The 23092-nt window shown below is 49.6% G+C and overlaps 1 protein-coding gene and 1 long non-coding RNA gene across 4 annotated transcripts in view; one reads left to right on the top strand and one right to left on the bottom strand.

The window, feature by feature from the left end:
* Positions 1-23092, bottom strand: part of LOC122577854 (hemicentin-1-like) — a 175623-nt gene that overhangs the window by 61854 nt on the left and 90677 nt on the right. Inside the window, exon 1 of one of the 3 annotated variants that reach the window (XM_043749575.1) lies at positions 22511-22576. The exons of the other annotated variants lie outside the window; for them this stretch is intronic. The gene's annotated coding sequence lies outside the window, so the exon portion shown is untranslated. Of the gene's footprint in view, positions 1-22510; positions 22577-23092 lie in introns of those variants that run through there. 3 annotated transcript variants of the gene reach the window in all.
* LOC122578017 lies at positions 667-3082 on the top strand. Its single transcript, XR_006320466.1, has 3 exons — positions 667-962; positions 1031-1443; positions 2119-3082. It is a non-coding gene; the product is annotated as an uncharacterized LOC122578017 (long non-coding RNA).

Raw genomic sequence — 23092 nt, 5'->3', positions numbered from 1 at the left:
GTCCCCTTCGAGCCGTTCGCTCCACGCGATCATCCCCCGGTACCCGCGCTCGATTGATTTCAGCATGTAGGTCGTACGTGGTACTCCATCTGCCGCGGTCATTACCACGTCGCACGGCTCTAACTCTTCCTTTCGCGCTCGAAATTGGCTTCTTCGATCTCGCGATACTCGTCGATTTGGGAATTAGCCATCGTCGAAGCGATCGTAACACGAATGTGAAAATATCAGCAGAAGGTCTGATCGAGCAGATCGAGTAGAATCTGAGACGAGTGAGAAATTACAATAATATTGTAATTTCGAATCGCGGAAGAGGCAAAGAGTGACGTGCAACTGCGTCGATCGTCGCGCGGAAGCGATTAGTCGGCGTGTGAAGGAACGGCCGGTTAATAAGCAACGAGGATTAGTCGGCTTTGTTCCTCGTCGATAATCTCTGCTTCGTGTTGATACGTTTCCGTTGTGGTGACAGGGGCGGTTGTCTTTTTCTTTTTCTTTCTCTTTTTTTTTTCGTTCTTCCTTTCTCGCTGGCTCGTCCTTTTCCACTCGCTGAATTACGCGATCGTCAACGAGTAAGCAGGATTAGAGAGCGCGAGCAACGGGAAAGTAGAAAATGGAGAAACGGAGGCAGGAAGAAGGAGGTAGGCGGAGGCGGGTATGGGTCGAAGCTAATGAAATAAGCCGTAGCCGATCGGTACAGTCGTGTCTCGAGCCTTAAAGCAATTAGTTGCCGCGTCGAACGGTACAAGCACAGACAGAAAGGAGAACGAGCAGATAGAAGACGGTCAGATCCGACGAGAAGAAAAATTCGACTAGAGACATTCCTCGGATTTATTAGCGCCATAAGGGACGCTTGTGCAACGGAGGCGGAGATACTTGGTGAAATTTCTGCTGCTTCTTTTCTTCTTTCGCGTACCTTCTCCGCGCGATGTTACTTGTCAGACAATGGCGCGATCGAAACGACCACGGTAAGAAAGGAAGCACAAAGCGATTCTAAGAGGACGATAACGAAATCAACTTTTCCCTATCGCAACAGCTTGCCTGAGAAGCCATTAACCTTTGAACCTGCGAAGATATATTATCCGAAACGTCGATAATTTGGAAAGTCGTGCGGTGAAACGCTGCCTTTTCGCTGGAGTCGCATGTTCTCCCGATACGCTTGCATTTCTTTCGCGCACGGAACCTCGAACGAACGAACGAGAAGCGAGGTGAAGCGCGAGGTACGAGCGGAAGCGCAATAACGAAGCAACCTGTTTCCGATCGCGGCGGCTGCAACTTGCAGCCCGAAGCAATTAGCCTGTGCCGCCGTGGCAAAAGCGGACAAGGGAAAAAAGCAAGAGAAGAAGGAAGTCGTTGCCGAGAAAAACGTCGATCGCCGATCGAAAGGCAGGATTGACGCGACAATGAAAATCACATATATCGAGGCAACGAAATTCAACGAAATTTCCAGTACGTAGACGATATTTCTTTTGAAAGATTTCGAAGAACGTCAACCGCAAACGTTCGTGTATCCAATTGTAATCGATGAGCGATTGTTTATTCGATCGTTCTGCTGGCGTGTTTTATCGTTGATCCGTTCTATTCTTTTTGCTAGTGGACAAACTAGATCGCGAGTCGGTTTGCCTCTCGCCTGCTGTATTTATAATCGGTTATTTCGCAGGGAAACGAAAACCAATATCGCGAAAATGCCTGGCGGACTAACGATGCTCGAGGCGTGTACCCGCGCTATATGAGTTTCATGCTTAAGGGAAACTTTTAATTCTTCGCCAAGTCTGAGAATTCCTCTGGCTTTCTTGGAAAACAGCCCGCGGCGAGCAAGGGATTAGGAGCTGCCGGTCAGTGGAATAAGGGCGTTCTGGTCAGACCGTGGCAAACGTGTGGCGCTGCGGCCTACATCCGTTCTCGATTCCCCTTCGGCTTACCGTGACGATCGTCGTCGTCGTCGTTGTCGTCGTAGTCAACGTTTACGTATACTTTTTCGATTCACGGCTAGCAAAATTTGTCCTCCTCTCGAATTGCACGCGTGTCGAACGTAATACAGCTCGCTGAGCCGATAAAAATAATTAGATTGTGCGCGTGGAGGGTTAAATTAATTTTATCGCTTTAATGAGCTCGCTTTTCCAGGCTCGAACCACTCGCAGCTGTTCTCGGGGTGGCGGTGGCGGTGTCGGCGCTACCGGGGCAACGGCTCGACTTTTTTCCAATTAATAACGGGCAGGAAACGTCGGCCAAGTAACTAGTTTTCCGCTTCGCTCGTAATACGCTCGCGAAAGATTCGGCTTCATTCACACCGAACCGCTCCGCGTGTTCCTACCAAAAGCAACGACCAAGAAATCTGCTAAAAAACACGACTGTCTTTTTTTTTTTGCCCATTTAACAATTCGAACGAATCGTTATCGTTCCGTCGTACTTCCACATTCTCTGCGAGTTCTCTCGCTCGGATTTTTCCGAGACTTGGCGGAATTTTAATATTCCTTCGTTTCACCGAAAATGCATTATACCAGCATTTTCCCTTTCTTTCTCCTCTCCCTCACTCCCTTCCTCCCTCCCTCTCTCTCGCCGTCTCACTCTCTCGACGGAAGTTGATTCAGTTTCAGAGCAAATATCACTTAACGAACAAAAATATACGTTGAAGATTTTTATAATCATTAGATGGTATCCATTTCCTCGGTCGTTCGCCAGACCACGGCTATCATATTTAGAACAACTCTGATGTTTCTCGTGAAAGCTCCGAGATTCGCTTCTCCGTGTTATTTTAACATTTCTGAATGTCTTTGTTGGAAGTTGGAACATCGATCCGTGTTTGTCGTTGGAAAATTCTCCATTTATCAGTTAATCAAAACACATGGTATACGGAGGACACGGATACCGTGCGTCCATAAAAATAGTAAAGAAATATTTGGAAAAAAAATACGTCGAAGCCCATGACTCTGTTAATTAACATCCGAAACGTGCGACGATGTACATAAATCTGTCGGATGTTGGCTCGCGACGGTAGTAGTAGCTGGTAACTGTTTCGAGCGGCGAAAGAGTCGGTGAAAATTCCGACCGACGACACCATGGAAACGCGTCTATTTGACAGAGAGAAAAAATCTTCTGTGGCCAGTTAAATGACGCGCGCACGCGCGCGCGCGCACGCGCGCGCGCGCGTGGTTCGTTATGCGCCACATCCTAAGCATATTACCGGCTTTTCCGGTAATTAAGTTAGTCGTCGTTGGGTCGGGGCATTAATTTCCGCGCAAGTTAATGCCGTTGCCGCGGCTTTACCTGGTCACCGTACAAGCATCGAGCACCGGAGAAGTGTCTCGCGAGGCGAAAACTACGACAGACTCCATCCTCGCCGTGTGTCCCGCGCTTCAACCATCCGGCGTTTGTTTACGCTTCGAAAACCACGAGAACAGAACTTCGGATTTTGTTCACAGGCAGAGCCAACGACCGTAAAATAATTACCGCTTAATTAATCGAAAATCGCGTTCTTTGATCGCCAACCTCTCTCGAAAACAATTTGTTATCCGCTCTCGGAGCTGTAATCCTTGCGTATTCGAACGCAACGTTTTACGTCGCTGTACGCGGATATTTCCAAGGATTTTACTTCTCTATACTTGCTATGTTGAAAGTGCGGAGGAATTCCAGTCTCGGATATCAAAGACTATGCTGCACCGAAAACGACGTCGCGTCTTTAAAGAAGCGCAAGGTGAAAGACCGGAAGAATTGGCAGATCCAGTAGCAACGGCCAGGAACTGAATCGTAAATTTAAGTTTCATTTAATTTGACGCGAATAAGTTAAATTCGCGACTCCGACAAGCTTCTCTCGTTGTGTCGGTCGTTCGTTCAAATACGAGGGCTACGCGTAAACTTCAACGACGCCTGGCCGATTTCACGACCTCGCGTATACCGCGGAGGCTGCTACTGTCAACGTGCACGAACTGCGATACAAAGTTAAACAGCCGTCGTTTGCACGATCGATCACCCTGTCGATCTTCTCGGACAGCTCAACGAAACGGTTTTCCACTGTCAGTAGCGCTAGAACAGGCTTGGTCAGACAGCTGCGCGGTACACGCGCGCCGTTTACCGTATCAGCGGTCTCTGATCGGCTGCGAGCGGACACTGATGTACCGTAATCGGACAGCGGAGAAGGATGTATTCGAATCAGTTGGCACTGCCCGCACCGCATCAAACTGTTGCGCCCACCGATCGCCATTCCACGTAGGAGCTAACTGTTTAGCACGAGAGCGTAACCACGTCGAAGACCGTGCTGTCGGTTAGTCACGACAGCCCGTAACTTAAGTTCCATTGATGGAATCCTACGACGACGATCACGACGACGACGGCGACGACGACGAAGGTTTCAAGATCGGACGTACTATCGGATTTCGACGCAACGGATGACAACCTGATACGCGATAAGATTTCTTTCGCGGATATAGAAAATGGTTGCGGGTAAATAATACGACCGATGGAAACAACGTCGACGAAAAGAATTAAGCGACTAAACGAAAGGTAGGATAAAACTGGAGGGAAAAAGGGCGGCTTCGACGATTTACCAGCACCGTGCGTTTAACGAACCGCGTGATTTCATCGGCCACCTACGCAAACGATCGTTTCGCCGTTTAAAAACTCGCGTCTCCTCGGTGTCTTTAACGAGCGTCCGAGCGGAAAAGCGCTATTATAACGCCGCGTATCGACAGGGTACGGCGGGTTGGTGAACACGGCGGCGAAAATAATCTCCGGTGAGAAAACTCGAGACGAGAGACTTACTTGCGTGACACGTTTGCAGTTGCAAAGTTGCCAACAGGAAATAGAGCTCGACGAACGCGGAAAATTATTTCGCGTGCTGCGAGTGCCAGGGTTGTGTGTACGGAACAAGGGGCGGAAAAGAAAGAGTCGACGTACACGGTCGGAATTTCATTGGGAACACATACCGTTACACGCTATGGCCACACGACCGCGAAAACAGTTCCACCTTTATCCGTCCTCTTCCAACCCTTCTTCCACCCTGCCTTTCGACTTCCTCTTTCTTTTTCTCTCTCTCGTCCTCTCGTGTTGCCAACTTCGTCCGACCCGTTGCCCGTCCAAATAACGTTCTCGCGAGAGCGACGCGCGTCGTCGGCAGACTTTTCCACGCGGCACTTACGATCGCCGGCTGCAAACAACGACCGGCACCGTTAATGGATGTGCCCGATAATTGAAACGTTTCATCGATCCACCGTTCGCTTTTTTCGCCACCTTTTTGAGGCGAACGCCGCAGGGATAGCGTGGTTAACGGCAGAGCGCACCGCAAGCAGCAACTTGGAAAGTAACGGCAACGGAAGCTCGACGAAAATCTATCGAACCTTCGGCAACGTTCCCCAGCGCCAGGGATTACGTTCATTTCCTTTGAAAGCAGCCTACAATTCTCAACGGTTCGACGTTAGGATCAGTTTCTACGATCGCACGTGTATTCTACACGGCTGGTAATATCGCAACGAACGAACGACAAATTTCTTTTACGTGCAGAGTGCATTGCGAATGGTCGATTAATTTCCATTCGCTAATGAAACGGAGCATTTTCAATTAGCCCGGGCCTGCCCTCTTCGATTCCTTCTCGGTCTGTTCGTCCATTTTTCTTCTCAATATACGATATCTATATCCCTGTAAGAGGATCGTAGCCAGCCTTGCCGACTAATTTCTTATAAATGGTTTCCACTCGGCCGGGTTCCTGGCAATTAAGACGTCCTTTGTCTTAAGAGAACCCGCCCCGGTCTATCCGGCAAGACGAGCAGAAGGGAAGAGTCCGGCGTACTGTACTGGACGGTCCAAAAATCCGGTTACCAGCTGCGAACGCGAAACCAACGCCGGTCAGCTCTAAAAATATTCTCGGTAAATAGGGGTGCACGACCCAGCCCTTTCAACGACTTAATTGCAATTTCCATTGTTTGACGAGGCTGCCACCACTCTAGCGGCCATTGTGCTCGCGAACCTCGAGGAAACTCGAGCGAAACGATAAATAAAAAATCAAACGAGGGAATCGTTCGTTTAATCGCCGAAGCGGACGATCGCGTCGATATTAAAGTTCTTATTCCGTTAACGCGCGATCGTTTTCAGAAACTCGCTGGTTTCTCGCGTGGCTCGCTACGAGTATAAAAATTCTTTTCTCTTATTCACTTTCGCCTCGCCGTAGGGAAACGAGATCCATTGAAACATTTAAGCACAACGGATTATACTCGAGGGTGTACCGCAGGCTGATACTTCAAAGTGCGTATCCTGCATAATTCACTTTTGCTCGGGCTTGAATTACGCGCACACGCGCACACGTCGCGTCTTACAGAACAATGGACCAGACCATCCCATGAATAGACTGCATTGCGCGATCCAGGGAAACATTTGCTGGACCTCTATCTGCCTCTGGCGGTGCACTCCGGATAGCCATCGTTGTCGTTCAAAACCTTCCTGTTCCGCTTGATCGCCGGAGAGAATCGTTCGGCTCGTAACGCTCAACAACAGGCAACGAAATTCACGATTCGCTTTCTCGACTTGATCTGCTGTGTCAAATGTTTCGTAGAATCTCTAGAACCTCGCGATTACAGCAGAGTCGAAGACTTCGGGTTACACGGAATAGATGATTCAGGTTGCGACTTGACGAGAGGAAGAATCGGCGTGTTACGGACCCATTGTCAGACTCATTGTCAGAAGTATCTGAGACGCGCGAAGAACAGCTGGCGTCGTGCAGGAATTCTTCAATTATTCACCGCGCAATTATTCCGGCAGCGGGTACACGAAAAACAACAGACCGCGACGTAAGTTTAATTCCGCGGACTGGCGTGCTAGGTAAATTGGATTTTTTCCACGCTGTCCCTTTAATAAGCGTTGTTCCGGATACGGTGCGCGAAGCAACACGCGTCGATGTGAAAACGGAAAGAATCGTAGGACCGAGGGGAAAAAGAATTGGCGCGGCTTAAAAATTTCGATGATCACGAGAACGAGCCACGAGCATTGCACGCGCTGAATAACAATCGCAGCGGTAGCATCCGTTTCATTTAATTTGCCGCTGCGAAGTGCTTCGGAATTTACTCAATTTCCGGCACGAAGGCGTCGCGTAGCGATCGAACTCTGTCCTAGGGACAGCAAACCGGGCGCGTCCGCACGAATTTCCTCTTTCGAATTAAAATTTAGAGCGCGAACCGCGCACCGAACTCCTCCGCCTTTCCGCTACCGACCTGCACCGCGTCACACTGCGACGCGAGACGATGCGGCGAAACGAATCGTAGCGAAACTTGCCGTCAACTTTTCAAATTTTACTCGATGCGCCGAGACCCCGTCCTCCGACCATTACTCCCGAGATTACTCTGTTAAGACTCTGTTCGCGACAGCGATCTACATACACCGTTACAGAAGACTGCGGTTGAAAAGATCGCCGAAAGAAGTGGTTCGCGCTCCAAGTACCGAGTATTCCACGTGGTACCGGCAAAGAGCGACCGAGGAATGTAGAAGTAATTAACGCCGAAAGAACAATCGCCGGTGTGCGAAAGCACCACGCTAAATGGCGTCTTCTAACAAAGCGCGCTCGTGTTTATATATATATATACGTATACATATACAATATAATTGGAGTTCTCTGAAATCGCCCGAGGTGACTGGATCCTGACTTGGTCAAAGGTAGCAAGACCGCCTTCAGGTCTGTACTTGGCCACGTTCCCACAAGCCCTGCCACAACTCTATGAATTAGAAACGCGCGCTCGTGCGAAAAGGGTTTTCCTTGAATTTTAATGGAGAACACCGCGGCCAGCCGCCATGGCTACGAGCCATACAACCGGCCGATGTATTCGCGCGAAGAATAAAGTTTCTACACGGTTGGACCAGCTAGTAGTAAAAAACTTTTCGAATCGTCGTCCACCATTTACCAACGGACCTTGTCCTCTTCCGACGTTTTCACCTTATTTCTCCTTTCCATCGTCAACTTCTTCTTCTTCTTACACTTCCTGCTCTTCTTCTTCTTCTCATTTTAACCTTGCCGCTGCTCCTGCGCTCCAATTTTCCACGGTTCTTTGCGAATTCACGCGATCCTACCTGGCAGAAGGATACGCGAGAGGCCGACGAGAGTTATGCGGCTTTCGGCTGTGGCAACCGGAAACTTGTCCGCTGCAGAGCGACATTCCCAGCCTGCTTTGCCATCGCGTTTCACCCTCGCCTCTTCCACCCTCTGCTCGCCGCTCTTTCCCTCGCTTGGCCAATTTTTGGTACGTTCAGCAGTTTCCAGCCACCGGGATGCTCGCAGCGACAGGTCAGAAGTTGCTAGGTATTTCTCGACTATCTGCTCGTGAACCGATGTACGGTGCGCCGAGACGTTAAATTTTCGATGCAGCTGCTACCATTTCGTTACAAGAAAAAGGTCGCTCGTCCTAAAGTCGAAGAAGTCTGCTGTTTGTCAATACCGGAAGGAGGACCAGCTCTCTCGAGACGATTACTACCTCGAAATGAGAAAGAAAACCCGTTGCCACGATTCGCTAAACCATTCTGGCAATTGGAACGCGCGATCCCGCGGGGGATACGTGAGCACGGAGGTCGAGCAAGTAGCGGACCGTGTCGTGTCGGAAGGTCAGTGAATTCGGACCCGTAATCTGCCAGAGTATCCCCGTAATCAATTGAAAGCCAGCAAGCTACCGTGGAGGAACGGGTATTGACCTAGCGATACGGTCGTCCGAACTCGCGATAAACTTTTCCGGAGCGTGGCACGTACGGTGGAAAATTCGCGAGCTTCCGGTTTCTCGTTTTTACAACGTCGTGCCGGGGATACTCGCGATCTCAATTTCCACGGATTTTCATGGATTTCCAGCGCGGATATACCTGTCAGTATTTTGGGAACCAGTCGCGAGCGAAATAAATCGTTGACCGAAACGGAGACAATTCGACGAACAAACGACGTCCGATATAACGGCATAAGATTACAGACAATGTCGTGTTCCACGATTTTTGCCGGCTGACGAGATAGTTATTTATCATTTAAGTATTCGATTTGTAGAAAAGTGTAACGCGTATTCTGACTCGCTAAATATTCCATCCCCGATGAACGATGCGTATTTACTTGTTTCTACGGAGATAAATATTATTCTTCGTTACGAAAAATTAATTAAGAAGACAGGAAATAGAGTAATAGATACATATATGTGTATGTTACGTCGAGCGACACTCTACCTAGGCCAGGCCACACACCGCGGGCGGGGTGGCAACCAGATGTCCGCACGTCCTTATCCCGTCCCTCAATAGTCTTAAGAACCGACCATAAATCTTAGGACATTCTAGAAGGTCCGTCAGACCGAACAAATATCTCTAAACTCAATCGATATCTAAAGGCTATTGTTTATGGCAAGAAGATACTGAAAGTTCGTTTTGCTCACGTGCGATACTTTACACTAGCAACTATCTATCGAGGGCGGCTAAGGCCCTTCCTAGTCCATCAACCTTCTTATATCCAATCAGAAACAAGTCTACTGCCCTCACTTTTCCTAACCAAAATCGTCATGAACAAATCAGCTTTGTCGCGTCTTTAGACACACCCATCACTAGCTTTCCTCCGACACAACATCGCCACTTTAACTTACTTATTCTTCACCGTTAGAATAGTCAACATGTCATTACCGAGTTTCATACCTTGAATCAATCACTTACTTGACTTATACATACGCATCAGTGTAACTATTTTCTATATAAAGTGTTGGAATAAACATTAATTTATACCTGTTAATTCAGTGTAAATTCAGTTGAACCACCCCTATTGTCGTAACAGAAATCAGGGGATCGATCATTTCGTGGCGTCGATTATCTAATCGTAACGGGAATTTACGACTCCCGTTGACCTGCCTTTTCGCGATCGCGTCTCTCCGTGAATGGTCGAAAAAACAGTGTACAAAAGGAAAATGACAAAAAAGACGTGTATATTAGGTTGTCCGGAAAGTGTCTTTCTTTCGCGAACGTGTTTTTCACGACAGGGCAACTTCGTACAAACGTGGAACCACCAAGTCTGTGAAATGTCACGGTGTTTATCTCGACAGAACAAAATGGATCGTACGTAATTCGGCAAAATAATATAAAACAAGAAACGTTGTGCGTCTATTATTTCCTCATAAAACGAAAGAAACTTTTACATATATATATATATATATATATATATATATATATATATATATATATATATATGGAGTAACGAGACAAGAACAAAGTAATATCACAGGACAAAATGTAGGATATCGTGATAAGAGGTGCTCGAGGGAACGTCTTAAGGACGCCACAGATTGACCGAAGATATCGATACTCGGCTGATAAGACTTCTCGCGATTGACCATTCGATTAATGCGAGTAAAGGATCCGTACAATGAACGATGTTGCTCAGTGTGCAACAAACGTGACTTCTTAAGCTCCTTGACGATACGTTGAGGAAGAACGCATGGACGTTATCCGGACGTATATCTTTAGCTGTTTTGCTGACGAACATCATATCAGATATTATCCTTCTGTCGCCTCGTCTGGGAAGATTTTAATTATTACGAATACCGTCACAATTGTGAAGATCGAACGACGTCGGATCCGTTTGGTGTGGACGTTTGGCGGCGAATGTTAAAAATTTGCAGCAAACGCTCGCAATATACCGCCACATAGCACGAAGCTGGTGCTTTTCGCGTTGCGAATAGACTCGAGTGTCCGTATCTCGCGATAAATGCGGTAATACCGAGCTGAATTCTCGTCGCTGTCCCCATCAGTCGTCGAAACCGATTTCCTACAGCGTAATAAACAAACGTGACAGCTATTCCTGTCTCGCTCGCGTTGGCTAAAGAACAGAGACGCTCGGAATCACCTAGAAACAAGCGACCCTGGCCTGACAAGATCCCAAAGACCCGTGACGGGTTAACGAAGCGCGTGAAAAAATTTGGCCGCTAAAGAGCGATCGATCGAACGGTGGCAGTGGTCGGATGGTAGATGGTTTCAGCAGCAAGTTGATTCTACGAGCTCGTACGACAAGAATACGGGCCTATCGGTACGCTCTGCCAGTAATAATTGGAATGTCTGTGTCAATAAAGGGACCGCACATTATAGCGCGACTGGATTCGAGTCGGGGGCGATGGTGTACGGACGTAGGTCGAAAACGCACTGCCTCCGGTGTTTCACCAGGAACACAGTGGAACGGGGGAACAACAGCGGTGATTATTGGCCCGGTCGGAATATAATTTCGCCGATCGGTACATGCGACGAACAATCGGTCCGCGAAACAAGGTTTCAGGCGGCGCGGCGCGGTGATTCGTCGTGATGCAATTAACTCGATTACCAGCAACGATGCAAACCCCGGGGAGGATGCGTGCCGAGGTGGGAAACTCTAGCAAGGAATTAGATTATAAATTTAACGGAGACGATACACGAGCCGAGCGAGCAACGTCTTGGAACCACCTGAGCCCTCATGCATACATTCCCGAGAATGGGAAGCCTGCCGACCGCGCGAGATACCTTCCACCCGGGATTCTGGATTATTTTTACGAGCTCTTCCGCCTTAATTTCCACTTTTTCCCGCCGTTGAAATAACGCCGGCGATCGATCGGTCGACGAGACGAGCTAGTCCAGCTTCCTAAGTTGGAATTCTTTTATTTAGTTTGCAGGATCGACCGGTCTGCTTGGGTAAACGTTCTATCCGGCTTTAAAAGACACGTTTTCGGCATTGGCCACGGGCTTGTCGGCAAACCACGGCAATTACGATTTCCTCGGATTCTCGGCAGCTGGCAAGAAATCGCAAAGTTCTCGACCGTGTGTACGCGCAATCGGGTCCAGAAGAAATTCGACCATTCGGTGCAGCTGGAGCTCTTAACGCCAGGAGAGGACGCGGCTGCCAAAATACGCCGTGGTTCGTTAACGAACGAATCTCGGGGAATGGAATGGAAAAACCTATACGATGGAGAAACACCTTGCTGTAGAATAAACGCGACGAGTGCGAATATTTTACTGAACTTACGTATGACGGGGAGAAAACGTACGTACGAAACGCAGAGAGGCGAACGTAAAGTCTCGATGCGGGGTTGCAGCTGCGGGACTGGCAACTAGACGTTAAATATTTATTGGTAATTAACGGCGGATTGACCCGTATGGATGACCAGTGTCGATTAATCGCAGTTATGTGTGTGCATTTCCAGCGCGCGATATCTGTTACGCAACGGTGTTTTTAGTCGGCGCCCGATACAACCAAAAGATCCTATCTTTTCGGATAAAAATGACCAAGGATGATCATCGTCGACTCGTCCCACGTTCTTCTTTTCCTCCCCTTGACCAGATTTCTGCCTGTTAATCTCGACGAGAGATCGTACTCCAGTCTGTGACTCGTTGCGTAATATTTATTTTCCGAACGTTCGAGAGGAACACAATTACCTGTTACGTTGCCGAGATTATGGCCGGCATTTGTGCGCAATTAACGAGCACGGTCCATCTGATCGATAGTCGTCGTTCTCCGCGTTCGTTCTGTCGGGCTGATAACTACGTTCGCCTCTCTGTACCCGAGTCGTTCGCGAAATCGCGTAATCCGGACGAAACAAATGGTCGCGCCGGACATCCGTCCCGGTCACGTCGTAACTCATCTTTTCCTTGCCCATTGCCGCGCGACGTTTTCGTTTTTCTCCTCGACGTCGACGGAAACAACGAGGAGCACGTGCGCGCGCCGAAACCAACGAGCCATTCTCGCGAATTCGTAAAACCGCTCCTTTCGCAGCTCCTTTCGCGGAGAAATAAAAGTTAATTACCATAATTAGCGAGCTCTTTGTGCGAGCACGCCGGTGAAACGGACCGTGTGCACCGGATATTGAATCGCAAATTTACAGTTATTAAAGCGGGGCGTAACGCGGTCGCGTCCCTTGGCAAAACCGTCCGCTGCATTTCACGGCTTATTATTCCAGTCAGGGCGCGCAATATTTATCCGTAATTAGCCGGACCGCGTCGATTCGTAGTTTCGTAACCGGCGATATCGGCTAATCGGTCCGTGATAGCCCTGCTGCTCGCCTATTCCGTTCGTCCGCCCTGCCTATCGCCGATGATATATCGCACTTTATCGTCGCGTTACGATCGAAACTGCTCGTTTTACTTTTAATTTACGGTTCCACGTGACTCCGTCCATCCTCTCTGGCGGAGTTGCTCGATTCCGCGATCGCCGGAATCTGGCGGACAACTTTTCTTCCATCTCTCACAGCGTCGTCGCGTGTCGTCACGCCGCTTTCGAACGACTCGCCCTGTTCAGCTGTCCGTACGGAGAATACGTTTCTCTCTCTCTCTCTCTCTCTCTCTCTCTCTCTCTTTCTCTCTTTCTCTCGCGTTCAAAGCAGTCGATAACAATCAGCGTGGAAGGTGGTCGTAAAGTGGGGAATTAACCCGCTTCCACGGCAAGTCGGAAAAGTCACGAACCGAACGGCACCGAATGGAACCGAAGTGCCGAGGAAAAACATAATTGGTATGATGATAGCGAGGTCGGTGTTGGCGGGGTAATTCGAGCGACACGCGATGGCGCGATCAATCACGAGGATAATGGGAACAACGGCGTGACTAGGAGAGTGGAAATCGGTTGTAAAACGTGGAGAGTTTCGAGTCTGCCGGTCGCGTAGACAAGAGTGGCCGGTAATTGCGTCGAGATTTAGCGAATTTCATGCCTCGGCAGCGTAACTCGCGACGCATCGTGGTTAATTAATTAAGACGCATTCAGGAATATCCGGCGAGGAGTTGGGGGAACGGAGGTAGAAATCGACGCGGCTCGATCGGATTGCCTGCGAGTTTAGTTCTCGTCCTAGTCGTCGTCGTTTCCATCCTGACGGTCGGTGCAGCGCAGTTACGTTAACCGATAGCTCGGCTCTATACGTATATATATATATATATACACGTGTATACGATGGAAGCAACTCAATCCGCGAGTGTTTATCGTCGAGGTTCCCGTTTCCCGTGCGCCTGTCGGATTATCTTACGATTAGTTTGCCGTTACGAAGCTGAAGTTCAAACCAGACTAAATCAATTTCGTTCTCTCCGGTGAATACGTTCGTCACTTCGGCTACCGTACGGAACGCATACGTGCCTGATTCGCAATAATGGAACAGATAATTTGATTCCCCGTATTTTCGCGCGCTTCGGACTGCAATCGCGCGAACGTTTATACTGCTGCAACCGATTCAAGCAGCTTACGAATCGCTGCTATCGTTTGAAATCGAGCCACCGCGTCCTCGTTAGGTGCGGATTTCTCGTTATAAATAATTCCTCTTAACGTATTCGCGGATGGTAATCGTACGGAAATCCTAACGTGAAAAGCCGCCAGTTTCGACGATTAACGCGAAACGTTTCAAGAGTCGCGTACTTGCTAACATTTGCGACCGGTTCGCTTCCAGCCGTCACGGTGCATCGCGTTATAAAAATATAAATGACACGCGGAAAAGAGCAACGCGACGAAAGAAACGCGCGAATCTATGTTACGATCGCTTTGGCGCATTGATCTCGGTGATACGGTGATGGGACGAACATAGGCGAAGAGGCAGAGCACGAGGAAAGTTTGTAAACTGGTAGGGAGCTTACAAAGCGTCGCCGCATTGCGATAATTTCCGCTGGTAATGCTTTTAAATGCGGGTCAATATTGAGCCAGCCGGAATTGGCGTAATGCGCTGATTATTGTCGACACCGGTGGTTTGGCACCAGGACCTGTCGTGCGAACCACTCGGTATTTTGTACGTAATGTCTATTAAATATTAATCCGACGAGCGGCGCGCGGCTTCTCCGTCGACAATCGGTCGCCAACGCCGCCGCCCTAATGATCCGCCTCCATTCGCAAATACGTAAGCGCCGCGCAAACACCCACGGCAATCATCGATCGGGATTAGCTGCATAATAATCGACACGGACAATAAGCGACTCAGCCGCGTTTCCATCTCCTTTTTTGCCCTGTCCATCGATCATCGAAAACGGAGAGCCCTTGCAACTTCGTCGCGTCATCCACTCGCTACGACGACGACGACGACGAAGCCTACGAAGGCTACTCTGTCCAACTTTACGCCATTCGTCCGCGAAACCAATGGAATCGTGTAACGCGCTCGATGATCCGATCGAAAACGTTACCACTGCTGATCACTAGAACCGGATAGAACGAACAAGAATTTCGGACCATCCGGAGAAACTTTGTTCGAGGTGGAGCCAGAAACGATGGCGGAAAAACGCGACGTTTCGTTCGTCTGCCGCAAAGTTTGCGCCCTTATTGAATTACACTCGCGTTAGACAAGGATTCGCCAAGGGAATAAAACGGGGAAAGGGAATTTCTTCCGGAAAATACAATGAACGTGTTACGCGGAATGCAAATAAGACTCTCTCGTCTCAAGAATTTCAATCGCGTGCCAATTAAAACAGAGGATTATCTGAGAAAAAAAAGGGAAAAGGAGGATTCTGTCCCATCGAATTGCGTGAATTCGGCGATGGAGATACGGCGATACCGCACGGTTTCCACGGTCTGATAACGCGGGTACGTTGTACTCGGTTGAAACAATTCCCATGAAGTCCAGATAATGGATGGGGATCGGGCAACGATTATTAATATTCATCTCGACAAACGAGGAGCGCGAAGGGTGAGATGACACGAGACAAGGTGCTACCAAGTTTCTCCGGAAAATTGGAGCGAAGCGAAGAAAAGGGAGAGACTAGGACGGTTTCCTTCGACGACGAGCGGCCACAGGGTGGAAAGTTCGACGCAGGGTCATGAATGATTCAAACGACCGCGCGATCGAATAAACGTAAAATACGTACGCTGTCTGCTTCCTTCGTGTCTTTTAGTTCGTCTGGAGGCGCGCGATTTACAATTCGTCGAAACGCTATTGTCCGCGGGGAAAAAAATAGTTGACTCGTGGGAAAATATATCTACGTGAAACGAGACGCGCGTACATCCTCGGCTGCTCGTCGATCGTTCGACCGGCACGAACAAAATCGATAACGAAACGAGTCGTTTCGGTTTCTGGGAAATCGCGTCGCCGCGAATATATTGCCCAAACTTTGTCTGCTCTTCGGTGTTGCGGCTCGTAAAACACAGGAATCACGTGGATATGACTTTATCCTCGTATAACGTTGCGTATATATCGTATACGTCACTTTGCTCTACGTTCGAAGACGCGTACCGAGACGATTACAAAACCCTGGCTCAACCGCGATAAAAAGTTACTTCCGGCGAGAACCTGGCAAAATCTCGATACGTGCGCGATGTTTAACCTACTGACCACGTCGATGGGACGCGAGAAGAAAAGAAAGAGAGAGAGACGGGGAGAATCCGGTGGGAGAAATTCGTAGGCGCGCATCGACCTAGGATTCTGCAACGAGCACGTGTGCAGATTTCACGGCGCGTAGCGACAAATTTTAGCAGCTTACAGGCAGAAATACAGGGGAGAGGGTGCAGAAAGAGGAGAAGGAGGAGGAGGAGGAGGAACGACAAAAACGTGGCACGGAAGCGGCGCGCAGTCGACGTGCCGCAGCCGTCGTCTGATTTATCGACTAACCTCGGCAAACCGAGTCGAGTGTACGCCGCCGTAGACCGAGCCGCGAGTGAGTTCCAAAACGAAAAAAGAAAAAAAAAAGAATAGAAAGAAATCAGAGGAATTCTGAACACTGTCGGTGGACCCCTGTTCGCAACGGCGGACTCTTGCGCCGGCTTAATCTCGCGGAATATAAGCAGGCCGCGGCCCCGCGAATTTCCCTGCGCTCCGCTCAAATCGTTAAACACGAATAACTCCCCGGTGTGTTTCGCTCGGTCCTCAAACCCATTAAAACTAGCAGGAGCACCGGATTCTTCGTCCTCTCTTTCCCTCTCTGCCTCTTTTTCGATCGAACGATTCCCCGTCGCCGACGTAGCAGCACGGCAGCGACGTTTCGCGAGCTCGTCGAGAGAAAGTTGAAACTGAATTGAGGGGCCGCGCGGGTCTCGCGAATGGCGCGCCAGTTTCCCCGTTCGATTACCGCTTTTTAATTTAAACGTTAGGCGAGACGGTTCACGGACCACTTAATCGTCGGGAACAAAAGACAGGCACGGAGCACGGGCAACTGGAAATCGACAGTCCCTTCTCGTCCTGGCCGTTCGAGACGACGAGACCGTCAACGTTCCAAAGCGTCGGAACGACTCTTTTTAATTACGAATTACTAATTACTAATTCGAGGTGACGATGGGGAAAAGGCGCGGGATCGCGGAACGGAATAGTTAGCAGTCGCGATGCAAGGATCGTTTTTCGCTACGTTTCGCTCTTTAATACGCGGTAGCAGGATTTTCCCTTGTCTTCTCGACCGGTAGACGATGGAGCTCGCGCGAAGAAAACATCTCGTCGCCGGTTTTCTTCGTCGATGCGGATACTCGTCGGAGCATCGAAAGGTGCAGCGTGTTTAGCGAACGTCCGAATTCGTCGATACAGGAAACGTTTCGCGAGTTCCCACGGATATTACAGATATTTATATACGCTGCGGCGGTAAATCAATCGAGCAACGTATAGTATCCGGTACGGGCACCGGGTTAATTAACAGACAATAAAATCCGATACCGACATATCGTTAAACGATACGTATCGCTACGGGAAAAAATACGATCGCCAGCCTAAGAGAGAAGGAAGAGTGGATAAAGGAAGCATCGAAAGTAGCCTAGCTTGGATCCAGTAATCCATAAATATACTGCGCCGCAGTGTCACTAAATCGGAGCGAAACGACATTTTTGGCCCGATATCGGCTGCCATATCTGCGAATATACACGGGAAATCTAGCGTATTGCGAGCAATCTTATCGAATGATGGCGTATTCGCGGGAAGAATACGACTCGTGAGACCTATGGATCCCCGAGAAGCAAGAGGGAAAGGACTTTCAAGATTTCCCACCCTTTCTCTCGATATTCAACCCGGCCGCTTTACCGTTTCTTCTGGCGAGTTTTAATCACTTTCTCGGTAAAGCGACGTCGAATCCGAAGAAAGAAATCCGATGCAGACCGATCGTCCGGATGAGTAAGCAAAATCGATCGGAGGTAGTACGCGCTGGATTCTTTGTTTCGGCCCTGTAGGGAGGCCGTTGGCCAGGGAAGGGCTCGCTTAAGTGGTAAATCTTGTCGGGAGGAGACTGGCAGGACTGCGGTGGCAGCAGAAACGGGCCCCGGTTGGCCAAAGTTGACGGTGGTTGCGAGAGAGCGCGGCACAAGGACAGAGTTTCCAAAGTTTAGCTGCACCGTGCTACGTCTCGATCGAATTCTATATTCTCTGTTCCACCCTTCTGCTCGCTTGGACGGTCGTTCGCTCGTTCCACCGTGTTTACGTGGTGCACGCGGCTACCGTTTGATCGAGAGAACGAACGCGCGCCCGAGTCGACTCGGTCTGGTCGAGTCATGTCGGGTCGTCCGTTGAGTCGTATCGAGTCCAGTGCAACCGAGTCGTGGTCGTCGGTGGCAACGCGCGTCGGTATATGACTCGTCTTCGCGCGTCTCTATTCGAGTAAGCGAGGATAGTATAGAAAACAGAGGATTGGACCGCGATGGTTGGCGTCCGTGTGGCGAGAGATGCGCGTGTAACGAGCATGCAGCATGTGCCACATAAGAGCAGGACCACGGATACATAATGCAAACAGTTTGGGCCAAGCCTCGGTCACAAGTTTAACTTAGTTTGCTACATAGGTGGAGGGTAATTGCATTTACTCTGACGTCTGTAGCTTCTCGCCGCGCGATTTCTGCCTTCCCCGCCTCCTTCTCGCCGACACGTCGACTCCTCTCTGCCGTGCCGGCTACCCTTTCTACACCGTTCTCTTCTCTCCCCATCTTCGTCCTTTCGACTCTCGAAAGCCGCTATCCGTAAACGAAGATTCCCAAAACTGCGCGCAAACACCGACCACCTTGCATCCCTGGCCTGACCGCCCGCTCTCTCCCTCTCTTTCTCTCTTTCTCTCTCTCTCTCTTCTAGGTAGTTTCTCGACGCGTCGTAATTCCGCAGTTTCGAGACTTCGCTATTGCCTGCATCCTCGTTCACCGCACATCGAAGTGTAGTACACTTACGGTAGTCTCGTGATTTAAGCGTTCCGTGCGCCACTTGATCTTCTCGCTGCCTCCAAAACCGTTCGCGGCGAGTACGACAACGTGGTTAGAATCACCTCTATATTTTCCGTTTAATCGTCGCGCGACCGAAGACGAGGCGAAACGCGATCGTCCAATCGAATTATCGATATCGTCGCCGCCGCGATGAGGCTCGAAGGATGATCAAACGAGAGAAATAGCGCAACTATGGCGGAAAAAACGGCAAACTCTCGTTAGAATCTCGTTTCTTTCCACTCGTAAATTCCACTTTCGAGCCTTTTAATTGAACCAGAAAATCAAGCTACATATTGTTCCGGACTTTCGCATCGATTTAATTTAACGCGGTACACGGGTCATTTAGCAAGGCAAACCGCGCAAATTACGATGCGCAAAAGGCTATTCTTCGGCATGCATTTCCGGGCTCGTTAGCAACACGATGAACAAGTCCCCGGGCGCATCGACTCGGCTCGTCCTCCCGTGCATATCGGCATCCGCACCGAAAGCACCGACGGACTGGAGGCCAGAGACCAGACCAGCAACGACAGGGAGAGCGCATCGTAATCCGTTATATTAGAGGCTGCATGCACATACACGCCCGTTCATTCTGCGGTCCCGTGTAAACTGTCGGCCGATGACGCACTGTCCTGTCAAATTCAGAAGCTCTGCGTACACCGAAAAAATCAGAGAATCCGGGAAACGGCGGTGGTGGTATCGTGCGCCAATTAAAAGTCGAGAGAGATGGACGCATCTACTGTTCGACCGCGTACAAAAACCGCTCGCTATACGCCCGCGGAATAAGAGACGACTCGTTAACTCTAGACACGCGTCATCGAATCAAAGACGAATCTGCCACGCTCCCCTTCTAATTGCACGGTCGCTTTCTCGCCGTGATTTTTAATTCCAAACGAACGCAAACGAATCGAAGCGATTCGCTCGAAAACACTGTACTCCGGTGCGAGGCGAATGGCCGACGTCGTATCCTGCGGTGGATCGTTTACAAAAAATGACTACGAGAATGTTCGTCGCTTATACTTGGCGTAGCCACCGTTCGAACGAACCAACCGACCTCCAGGCAAATTCTCTCGATCGACGCGCGAATGCAGCCAAATGTAGACGTTTATGAGCGAACTTAGGAGCGGTACCGAGGTCTCGATAATTACTTGGTTGCTTGTCTTTCGTCGAACGATCGGCGAACAAGGAACACGAAGAAAGTTGGACGAAAGGACGGTTCCCCGCGAGACGAGAAGCTAAATGGTCGTTACCGCGAGACCGTGGGCGCATTCGGAAAGTCGGCGACGCTTCCGGCAGCGCGACGTCGTTTTCTATGGGACGTCGAACTGCAAAGTGCTCTCGAAAAGTTAAAAACGCGCGGAGTTAAAGCATCATATCTACTCGTAAACCATCCAGCGGAGTCTCTGCACCGACACGCCACCAGTGTACCCACATCGGTACCCAAACCTAGCCCACTTTTATCGACTCCCAGCCAGTCTATCTCGACAAACTGCAACTTTCCCGTCCAATAAGTAGCATACGTTTTCTCCGTACCATAACTCGCCCTGCAATTATTACATTTGCTATCGTAACGGCGATTCGCAGGAGACAGAAGTACACCGATAGCCGAGAAAGAACTTGCACCGATGGCTAACAGGTAACCCGATTTCGCCTGTTCTTAATCTTCCTGCACGCCACGGTATATACGCGATAAACGACCCAACTGCCTCGTCGATGTTTCGACGTCGGTGTACGATCGCGCGGCTGATAAACGCGCGTAATTACGCGATCGCTTTACCGACGCTGGGCCGATGTTACGCGAATTACGACCACGACGCCGTACAAAATCCTTATTATTCAAAGTCCTTATTAAACACGGATGACGAAACACCGGCGTTGATATGGTGACGTTATAATCGTGAGCCAACGAACGAACGAACGAACGAACGGAGTGACGCGGTGGTTTGGATCGGGCCGGAGCAGAAGAGCCGGGAAAAGAGCCCAAGCCTTAATCGGGCACTCTTTTCAATTACGATCGTTCGCTTTTCCCCTGCTTCGACTATTCTCCTGCTCTCGAGGACGTTGCACCGATGCGCGTGCACTAGAAGCAACCAGACGCAGCAAAGGAAACAGAAGCTCGTTGCGCGGACGTTAACTCGATGCGTCGCATTTATCCCCACGGTATTGAAACCGGTGCTCGAAAGACTGCAAACAGAACCGAGTCTGCCGTTTATTAAACACAATACGCTTCGACCAAGAACCCCGCCGAGATCGTGCTTTGAAATCGCGTTTTCGAATCGCGCCATTTCCACCCGCCTGACGATTCATCCACGTTCGAAGGGCGAAAGATTGTCGGTTGCGTGAACGTTGGGCAACTAGCGTACGATCGGTCGAGCATCGCGCTCAACCTCTTTGTTGCGTCCGATCTACTACGCGCTAATTCGCAAACAACGCCAACAAAGTTGCGTTTGCACCGGTGGACTACTCTCGAAATATTCGATTACTCGCGGGACTATAACCAACGACCGATTAATTATAAAAAAAATCAAAGGAACACAAAGTCCGCAAACTGGTCGCGCTCGACGACGCAACGCCGAGTTTTCCCCTCGAGCAAACGTTTTCAATTAACTATCAATTCTGTCGGATTCGACGGTGACCCAGATACGCGATTGAATGCCGCGTAACGAACTCGCTGGACCGGCCAAAAGAACGTCGAGGCAAAAAAAATAAAAGGAATACATATTAAGCCAAGGATTCGGTCGCGAGTATCGAAAAGTTATTTCGCGGCAAATGGAAATTACTCTGTAGCCTAACGCTACGGAATTGGCTCTAAAGCAAACGCGAACCAAGTGTTTGCGTTCTCAAATATCTGCAGCGCCGAGAACGTTGTCGCGTTGCCATATTGCTGTTCGCATATCGTGTATCTCATGGCAAGGTGGGCGATCAATCGATGAATCGTCGATGAATCGTTTCGATATCGATGAATGTGGCGGATCGATCGAAACGTTATCCGTAAGCTAAGTGAACTGCACGATCTCTGCTATTCGATCACCTTGCAAGGAGAACGAACGGAAACGGATGGGTTTGCGAGTTCGTCAGCACACGCAAACTTCCTACTCGATTTCCCATTAACCCGCTCTCAGCCATTTGTAGCTGCAACGATCGCTTCGTTTATGAACGATAGCCGGTGGCAAACGTGTTTCTCCGCGTTTTCATCCGTTTCTCCGATCACCATTGTTTCTTCGCAATTATCGAGTATCTCGTCCCGCGCCACTGTTTGAAAAATTGTCCGAAACCGCGGATTAACGGAACAATTTTTCTCGAGCAATTGCACGAAACTAGATGTTTAATAAAAGCGTTCTAGAGTCTACGTCGTTTTCGTCCTCCAGTTTCGCGCATTTAGACGAGGCGAGCGAACTGTACAATCTAGCATAGCTACGTAATAGGGAAAAGTTGTAATTTGTCCTTGAGCCGAAACGCGCTTACACGTAGGTCCGGGAACAAGGTATCAAAGTTAGGAAGACACTCAAGAACGGGTCAAACAGCACGGACTTCTCACGAGCGAGCGCAAGCTGTACCAGGGAACGAAGCACCGTGCGAACGCGTCGTGAGAAAATTGAGAGAAACAGGAAGCGGAGATGCTGCACGTTCGACGGCTAGTTAACCAGTCGGTTAATTTTGCTGCTCGAGAGTACGTGCGTAGTTCGTCTTATCCTCGACACAGCCCCTTGGTCCCTGCAACATCGATCGCACACAGATGGATGAAACGTTTCAACGAACGGATAAACGAACGAACGAGTATGATACAGGGGAGAAGAGGAGAAGCGCGTTACTCGTTCAAACGGTACGAATCGAAATGACGGAGGCTGGCGAGTGAGAGCGACTGACTGATATGTTTCTGTTGTCCGTCAAATGAGCAACAAATAACAGGGTATTGTTGGGAGCGGAGTGCGCGCGGCGGGCGCGCAAACGAGAGCTTGTGCTTAACAATGGGGCGGTGGTCCAGGACAGAACTTTTCAGGCCCGGGGAACAATGCCAAGAGACGGGCGACAGCCGGTTTAATTAAA

The sequence above is a fragment of the Bombus pyrosoma genome, linkage group LG1, assembly GCF_014825855.1.
Source record: "Bombus pyrosoma isolate SC7728 linkage group LG1, ASM1482585v1, whole genome shotgun sequence".
NCBI classification, from domain to species: Eukaryota; Metazoa; Arthropoda; class Insecta; order Hymenoptera; family Apidae; genus Bombus; species Bombus pyrosoma.
This window is presented reverse-complemented; position numbering and strand designations above follow the sequence as displayed.